Here is a 9,594-nt window from a genome sequence, read left to right as displayed (position 1 = left end):
CACGTCTGCTGCTTGGAGTCTTGTTACGTCATGTATACACGTTTCTCGGAACCACGAAGAATGACAAAACGTCTGCTGCTTGGAGTCTTGTGACGTCATGTATGGACGTTTCTCGGAACCACGATGAATGACAATACGTCTGCTGCTTGAGTCTTGTGACGTCATGTATGGACGTTTCTCGGAACCACGAAGAATGACAATACGTCTGCTGCTTGGAGTCTTGTGACGTCATGTATGGACGTTTCTCGGAACCACGATGAATGACAATACGTCTGCTGCTTGAGTCCTGTGACGTCATGTATAAACGTTTCTCGGAACCATGAAGAATGACAATACGTCTGCTGCTTGGAGTCTTGTGACGTCATGTATGGACGTTTCTCGGAACCACGATGAATGACAATACGTCTGCTGCTTGAGTCTTGTGACGTCATGTATAAACGTTTCTCGGAACCATGAAGAATGACAATACGTCTGCTGCTTGGAGTCTTGTGACGTCATGTATGGACGTTTCTCGGAACCACGATGAATGACAATACGTCTGCTGCTTGAGTCTTGTGACGTCATGTATGGACGTTTCTCGGAACCATGAAGAATGACAATACGTCTGCTGCTTGGAGTCTTGTGACGTCAGGTATAAACGTTTTTCGGAACCATGAAGAATTACAACACGTCTGCTGCTTGGAGTCTTAACTCTGAAATGCCATTTAGTCGGCAAAAGGATAATTTTTTAACGTTTTATCGTGGCAACCAAGGTCAGCGTCTGATAACGATCAATTGCAGCGAAGCTGTGAAAAAGCGTTTCGGAAAAAGATTTCATTTTCGACTGAAGTTCGAGAGTTGGCGCAAAGAAAACCGGTAACATTTCTCAAAGCTGCGCAGTTCTTGGTCGAAAGTGGTGTTCTTAGTTGTGCTTTGTGTTTTTAGGCTATCGATTTATTGCCATACACGAAGAAGCTCGCACAACATATGAGTTCTCTGTCCTTCGAATGCAATTGGAGTCGCACTTGTAGATGTGAAAAAAATAAAACGGTTCTGTTATATATATATATTATTTACATTTCATTTGGCATCTCAGTACTAAGTTTAAGGGCGGAACTAACTGTAAATAGCATATGCAAGATTGGTCTGAAGCGTTTTCCAAAAGAGTACATTAGTAATTTTTCATATTATAAAATCCTAATTATCAAATTATTTTTGACTGATGCGTCTCTTTTCTATTATGGTCGTGAGCGTTCTGGTAAAGTATTTGTGGACTAAATAGTACAATAAATATTACAAAACATCTTAGTTCATGGTATGCACATGCAAGAGCTGATGAATTTCGAAGTTCCAAACACAACGATCAAAACAATAGGTTAGACAGCTGACTACGTTTGCACCATTTTTCCAGACTTGCCAATTCCAATGTCATAATTTCTTGCAAAATTATGATTTGTGCAGATTTAAACTGCCTTCGAGTTTTTCAATAAAATTGGATTGTTTTCAATCTCACGACATTCGGTCGACCTTTGAGGAAATTGTTGTCTATACTTAGGCAAAATTGCACTAATTGAATTACGGAACTGCTAATTATTCAGTTTTAACGTTTATAATCACTACCTGTTGTCTAATAAATAAAAATAATTATATGTCAAGTCACTAGTCTTGTCAATTGATATTTCAATATAAGTGTAGTTATATCTGTAATGCTAGGTTATCACGTTGGTTGGTTGGGTTTCAATGAGTTATTAGATCTATTGTAGTAATAATAATGCAAGGGTCTTGCATTTAGGGTCTTTTGTCGCTTAAATAATACTCTGATGTCACTGAAAGATAGCAAAATGATAGCGTTGAAGTTATGACACCTTTGTATTTTCCCTGTGATCCAAATATGACATTCTTATGCAAGTGCAAAAGCGTGATTTCAGTTTAGATTGAGGTATGTGTGCAGCTATTGAACTAGTGCATTCTATATGAAAATGATCCACCAAAATAATAAATACATGAAAAATGTATGCATAGAACAAACTCTTAGTTTTCAGTAAAAAAATACAAGTCTTATTTATCAGTGATCGCGATTGAGCTTTAACGCATTTGTTTTGGGCAAGGAAAACAACAAGTTAATTACGTAATGCTGCCGCATTGTCAACTAGCATCTCATACGCCGCGCAAAATACAAAAAAAAAATGCCGACTAGTCCAGCATCACCCCAGGAAACCCGATACCTTGCGGGTCGTGTAATACCATAGGGGACAGTGCTGTGCATTTTGGCATGAACTTACATAGGGTAAGTAAATTGGAAAAATTAAAATTTTCAAAGTCCAATTTGAAACAACTGTGTATTAACATTGATAACAAAGGTATTGGCCTACATGTAGAAAAAATCCTGACAAATTTTCTTAAAAAATGAGCGAAATGTGGCTCCCTGAAGTAGAAGATCGGGCAAAACGGGCCATGTTCAGGCATTTAGGGGAGAGAAAAACTGCTTTAATTTGCAAGCCACTACAATAATTAAAGGATTTATACAAACTTTCACATGTCTGCCATAACCTCTCAGCAGGGTTTATCCAGAAAACTATATATTGTGGATAAATTTGCGTTTTTAATGACCATGTTGGGAAAATATTGATACCATCTGGGGAAGACCAGGAAACCATATGTGGGCAGTGACTTTATAATTATTTTTTAGCAATTTTGTTGCAATTTCTTTGCTTTGTAGAGGCCTACAGTAAGTGTATGTGGGCACATATGCAGTACAATCGTACTTTTAATGCCATATATATGATCAATAGTGCCTTTTCAACATTCTCGAGTTTTATTTCTTTTTGCCAACACTATTTTGGAAAATATAAAGAAAGACTTGACTGCTTTGTCGCATACATTAATTGGTTAGGTACATACAAATGATGTCTTAATAAGTGTATATGGGGTTTTTATGTATAATATTTATGTGGCACGTTCTGAGACTTTTGGTGCTAATTCGGCAAGTGTCATAATGAGAAAAACTCATTTGAAATGAAGACGCTAAACTTGCGCTTAATTTTGTTTAGATTGCCCTAAGTTTTCTGTGATTTTACTGTTAAGCGTATTTTAGTAACATTAAAATCGGCACAGACTTGCCTTGGAAAGAATTGTCTATCAAACAAAATAATAGTTGATTTTGACCTTTTAATTTCAATGAGCTGACGCGTTACTCCCCTTTTAACGAATTTGGTCATTGCTAGTTTATGGCCGCAAACAAGACTTCAACACATGACGTTGATACCGATTTTATACATTTAACCACACAAAGTACAGTTGATTAAAATAATAACACTTACCTTGTTCACAGACAAGTTTAATCATTGTTATGAATTCTTGAAGGATATTTGCTGGAAAACTTTACAGATAAGTTATTAAATTATTAAACTTTTAGTCGTTTGTTAAAACATAATGTTTTTGTTATTTTAAGTGTTTAAATTTTAACGTAATTCCCTATATGTTCGATAACTGGTTCGTACACCATATTGTCAATAATAACCGCAAGGGGAGTTAGACAGTATAGATATATAGATAGATAGATATCTGACCTTCTTGAGAAGAAGTTTGATAAGTTATTAATACCACACCGCCAGAAAACAATAAGCATGTTTGCTAAATGCATGTGATATATTAAGAGGATCAAATGGAACACTGTGCAAAAGCAACTTTTCCTGTCTATCCCACTTGCAGATGTAATAATGCAAGATGCCAACCAAAATGGGACTAATAAAAGATCAATTACAGCTAGTTGCTGTAACAAATTTACAATCACAAGCAGTCTTTGATTTTGTGCAATGACAATGATAGATTTTAGAGTAACAATAGCTCTCATGTTGATATAATATGTCTGAATGTTGAAGACATTTTACCTATACTCACTTTATTACAGTATGCATTTTTAATAATTTATAGTCCATTCCACTTGTGATCTTAACGGTATGTGTCGCGCAAAATTCATTGATGCATCTACATATGAGGTTTTTAGAACCCAGGAAGGGCCAATGTAATGTTTCTTTATCAGAGAACACAGTGAACTTTAACCTAATGGCCAAATAATGTAGTGTGATAATGTAAAACTCATTTAGGTCAGGTGTATCTACATAGGAAGTCTGAAGATTGCAGATGGAAGCATTTTGTTCTGAAGACAACATTAAAGTTTTCTATTAGAGGTTGAAGTGACATTGACATTTGACCTTGTGATCCGACACTGGATTTGACCTGTAAAACTCATAGAGGTGCATCAATATATGAATTTTGAAGTCTGTATGTGGAAGCACTTCCATTATACAGTCTATGATAAAGTTTTCTATAAGAGACTTAAGTGACCTTGACCTATGACCTAGTGACCTAAAAGACGGTGTGGTGTATATATAAAGCTAATAAGGTTACATCAACATATGAAGTTTGAATGGTGTATGTTCATTTGCTCAAAATTTATTTCATGAAAATAAATCGGGCGGACAAACGGACGAAAAATCGAGACGGACGTAACATACTGGGACAGTGACGGTCGGGACAAACTGATTCCTATAAGGCCCCCCCACCCCCCAAACAGACTTTGTTGCGGTATAATAATGTGTGTGTGTGTGGGGGGGGGGGGGGGGGGGCAACACTAGCATTGTGATAGCTTTTTTACATATCTAAAGTGGACATTGAATAACCACATTATATATAAGACAAAGGATTCAAGTTTCTGAAATGATGTTGGAAGAAAGCCAAATTATAGCATTGAATGTATTAAAAAGCATTAAAAGTACATTTGTATGCATATGTGCCCACATACACTTACTATAGTCCTCTACAAAGCAAAGAAATTGCATTAAAATGGCTGAAAATTAGGATTTTGGTCACGAAAAAGAATTATAAAGTCACTGCCTACATATGGTTTCCTGGTCTTCCCCAGATGGTATCAATGATTTCCCAACATGGTCATTAAAAACGCAAATTTCTCAACAATAAATAGTTTTCTGGAGAAACCCTGCTGAGAGGTTATGGCAGACATGTAAAAGTTTGTATAAATCCTTTAAAAATGGTAGTGGCTTGCAAATTAAAGCAGTTTTTTCTCCCCTTAATGCCTGAACATGGCCCGTTTTTGCCCGATTTGCTAGTTCAGTGAGCCACATTTCGCTCATTTTTTTAAAGAAAATGTGTCAGGATTTTTTCTACATGTAGGCCAATACCTTTGTTATCAATGTTTATACACAGCTGTTTCAAATTGGACTTGAAAAATTTAATTTTTCCAATTTACTTACCCTATGTAAGTTAATGCCAAAATGCACAGCACTGTCCCCTATGGTATTACACGACCCGCAAGGTATCGGGTTTCCTGGGGTGAGCATAGTATTTCATAGCGCTTATTGCCATTGTCATACAACGTTTAATTCTCAATATATTGAGCCGCGTTCTGAGAAAACAGGGCAGAATGCATGTGCGTAAAGTGTCGTTCCAGATTAGCTTGTGCTGTTCGAACAGACGAATCAGGGTCGACACTTTCCGCCTTAATTGGATTTTTGCTAAGAGGAGACTTCATTAAAACGAAAAATGTCATAAAAGCGGAAAGTGTCGTCCCTGATTAGCCTGTGTGGACTGCACGCGCTAATCTGGGACGACACTTTACGCACAAGCATTATGCCCAGTTTTCTCAGAACGCGACGAATATTGCGCCGCGCTCTGCCTTAAACGGGGTTGAATGCACGTGCATTCCACACAGGCTAATCAGGGACGGCACTTTCTGCTTGAATGGATTTTTGTGTGTAAAGGAAGTCTCCTCTAAAATCCAGTATAAGGGCAAAGTGTCGCCCTTGATTAGTCTGTACGGACCACACCTGCCAATCTGCGACGATACTTTACGTACATGCACTATGTGCGCTTTTCCAATAGCGCGGCTCAAATTAATGTAAAATACGCAAAATAAGGACCAGTGACATCACCCAACGGCAGGACAAGGCACGTTTAATAAAGATTTGTTAAATTAAAAAAAAAACCGTAACTAACACAATCAATTCAATAACGTGCATAGTCAATGAACATTTAATGATTGTATTCTCACTATAGAAAGAATTTACGTTTTCTTCATAATTTAACCGTATGCCTTAACTCTTTCAGTGCTGGAACCGAATTTTAAGGGCCTTTGCAAACCGTTTAGATCCAAATGAGACGCCACAAAACGTGGCGTCTCATCAGGATCCAAACTGTTTGCTATTCTAATAGTATTTTTGGAAAAAAAATCGAAGAAAAATGCTAATTTTAGAAATTCAGCAGACGACATTCTAGCAGACGACAAATTTCCCAGCATGCAAAGGGTTAACGTCCACCTCTCAACGCCGAAACGGATGTTGTAACTGATTTAGCGTGACTTTTTAGTTATAGACAACACATGTGTTTTATCTACATTCCTAAAACTTCGCATAAATCAGGTTGCACGCCTACATGGAACCCCCATATCACAATGTAAACAATATTTGCAAAACTAAACGATCGCAATTTTATAACCCTACGCCTTTCGGACAACATCTATGTAAATATTAAATGACGAATTCATTGTGAAGTCATACAAGTCTGTTATTATGCGCAAATAAGGACACACTTACATTTTGAAAAGGGATTTTAATCTAGGAAAACAAATCAATTAACTCTAATTATTTTTTTCCAATAGTGTCAGTGTAAATATTTGGTGCCGTGTGCATAAATCTTCAACTTCCGGTTTGTTTCAAATGGCATTAAAATCTAGAAGTTTTACTGTTTGTTCTTCGTACTCAGTATTGTGCCATACAGCGTTCATTTCCTGTCAGTTTATAGTCATATATGACCTTTTAAAATGTAATAAAAAAAATGTTATTGTTATCGAATACAGTGTACGTTGTATATTCAGCACATACCGGTTCGTCTATTTATATGTAATTAAACGCGATTTCATTATTGAATAATTAATCAATTTGCATAGGGTGTGTTTGGTACATGGTTTGGATGAACGTTTTCTTTTCGTCTGTTGGACTGCAATTGTAAATTATAGATCATTTAAAGAAACGTTTTTAATATTACGCTTTGTTTTCAAGGTGTCAGTTATTATAAAGATTTTACTAAGCCAAAACAGTGGGATATATACGTGAACATTAACCATTCCACCAACAGTAAATTTTGTGTCAGTAATTCGTCATACGATACATAGAATTTAAACCAACACATAAAGAAACAAACCCCAAAGGACAAACGCAAATTAATGCTGCTAATCTCACAACATTTTCGCTAATACTGTCCACATGTGACCAATACCGACTATTTTGTGAATATCAACACTACAGCCACATTATCACGTTAATTCCCTGCATAATATCCAATAATCCTAATGGACGCATTCAGTAACCAATTAACGGTAATCGGATTTCAGTTGTAATTTGCATAATATCATCATATTTGATGTCGACCGATTATATTGATATTCCGATTTTTTCTCAGCGAAAAATTGGAACAGTACAAGCGAACGAAAGCCTAGTCATTGCCTTATTAATAGCAGACTATATTTACAAATAATGTCGGGCACAATCATTTTCCCGTCAAGTAAGTATTCTTACACAAAATTGTTAAAATTTTATTTTCCTTTTCTATTAAAACGGTCAAAAATATTTTTGGGGAAAATAAAATATACATTCGTATCATATAAATCACATTTGCAACACTTAACTGTCAAATGTCAATATTTAAACTCATAATAACTGACACCTTAATTATCGAACTATTTGAAATTTGAAATACATTTTATTTCAAGACAGGGGTTGTATACAAAGGAACGAAACAACAATACGAGCAAAACATTATAAGTATAATGTGAAACCATTTTCTAAAATGTTTTGATGATAAATTCAACTCAAACGCCAAACGCAAATCCACGATTAAATGTATTTAAACATTGAAAGCGACCTTTTCACGTTTTGGCAAAATGACAAAATTGAAAAAAAAATTGCTTCAGATTCGCAAATTTTCGTTAATATTTGTCAAGGAAAAAGTAAACCTGCACATTTACCATACTCTAAAATATCCATTATAGGAATATTTTGACGATTTAAAAACTTCAACATTATAAAGCGTTACAAACGCGAAACGATTGAATAATGTGGAGAGTTCTGTTGTTATTGTTATATTTTGTGACACTACGAGAACTGCTTATATTACGCATAAAATACACCAATTATGGTATTGGCACGGATCGCCGAGTGGTTTAAGCGCTAGACTTTTACTCCAAAGGTTCGAGTCCAGTTGATGATTACTTTTTTTCTTTCTTTAATTGTAGTCTTGTTTTTTTACTGGAGCTATTCAGTTCCAATGTTAACATTTATTTGAAAACATTAAGACAAACTTCAAAACTTGCCAAATTCTTTGAAAAGGTCCCTTCAAGACATCCTTACATTATATTACGGTTTAGTCACGATGAAATTAAATTTAATAAACACAAGTATCGGATAAATCCATTCTAAAAAAGATTTCCGAATCTAGCATCACACCATACGCATTCCAGATTATCGTTACGCGTGTCAAGAGGAAGTAAATGTAATTCCAGTAAACAAACTTATTGGTGTTCATACGTCAGAATAAGCTTTACCAATATGTTATGTGCTGATGTATTCATACGATGAATCGAGAACTTTGCTACCTCTTCTTTTTGTCCAATGAAATAAATACAACCATGTTGATATCAGCATCAACATCCTCGCAGAGACTATGATGATACATTTGACTGGTTCTATGATGACATATTTGACTGATTCTTTGATGACAAATTTGACTGGTTCTACGATAACATATTTGACTGGTTCTATGATGCCATATTTGACTGATTCTATGATTATATATATATATATATATATATATATATATATATATATAGAATCATATAATCATAGAATCATATATATATATACTTGACTGGTTCTATGGTCATATATTTTTGACTGGTTTTATCATCATATATATATGACTGGTTCTATGATCATATATATTTGACTGGTTCTATGAAAATTGATTCGCCTGGTTCTATGGTATTCGATTTGACTGGATATAGGATCATACATTCGACTGGTTCTGTGATGATCATCTGCGATGAGATTGAATCGGTACAGGTCTAGATTTTTGTTTAGTTTTCTTTATTTTAAAAACTGCTGGTTTATCTAACTGTAGTTTTAAATTTTATTTGACTGTCTGGCCTCGTTTTTAGAATAGAAATATGAAACGGAAATAATGTGTATCCAGTTTAAGCTACATGTAGCTTATACAAAAGCTATGCATGTTTTCCTGTTATAATCGCTACGCTTGTGAAACTAAGACGCCATCAACAGCATCAACAAGAGCAACACCAGACAGGAATAGCTTGACATACAGACACACACGCGTTAAACTAATGCGTATGACCCAGAGGTTATCAAAATCATGCTCTGTCCTCTTGAACAAAACTGTTTGCAAAAGAGCTGTCGCCTAAAACTGTTAATTGAGCGTCCATCTGTGACAAAGCCAGTATGTAGACGAGGTTCTGCAACAGGGAAGGCAAAAAACATCGCAAGAAAATTAATCAGGATAGAAAATGGACAAATGAAGATCATTATT

Source organism: Dreissena polymorpha, chromosome 8 (assembly GCF_020536995.1).
Source record: "Dreissena polymorpha isolate Duluth1 chromosome 8, UMN_Dpol_1.0, whole genome shotgun sequence".
In the NCBI taxonomy this organism is placed as follows: domain Eukaryota; kingdom Metazoa; phylum Mollusca; class Bivalvia; order Myida; family Dreissenidae; genus Dreissena; species Dreissena polymorpha.
Note: the sequence above shows the minus strand (reverse complement) of the source record.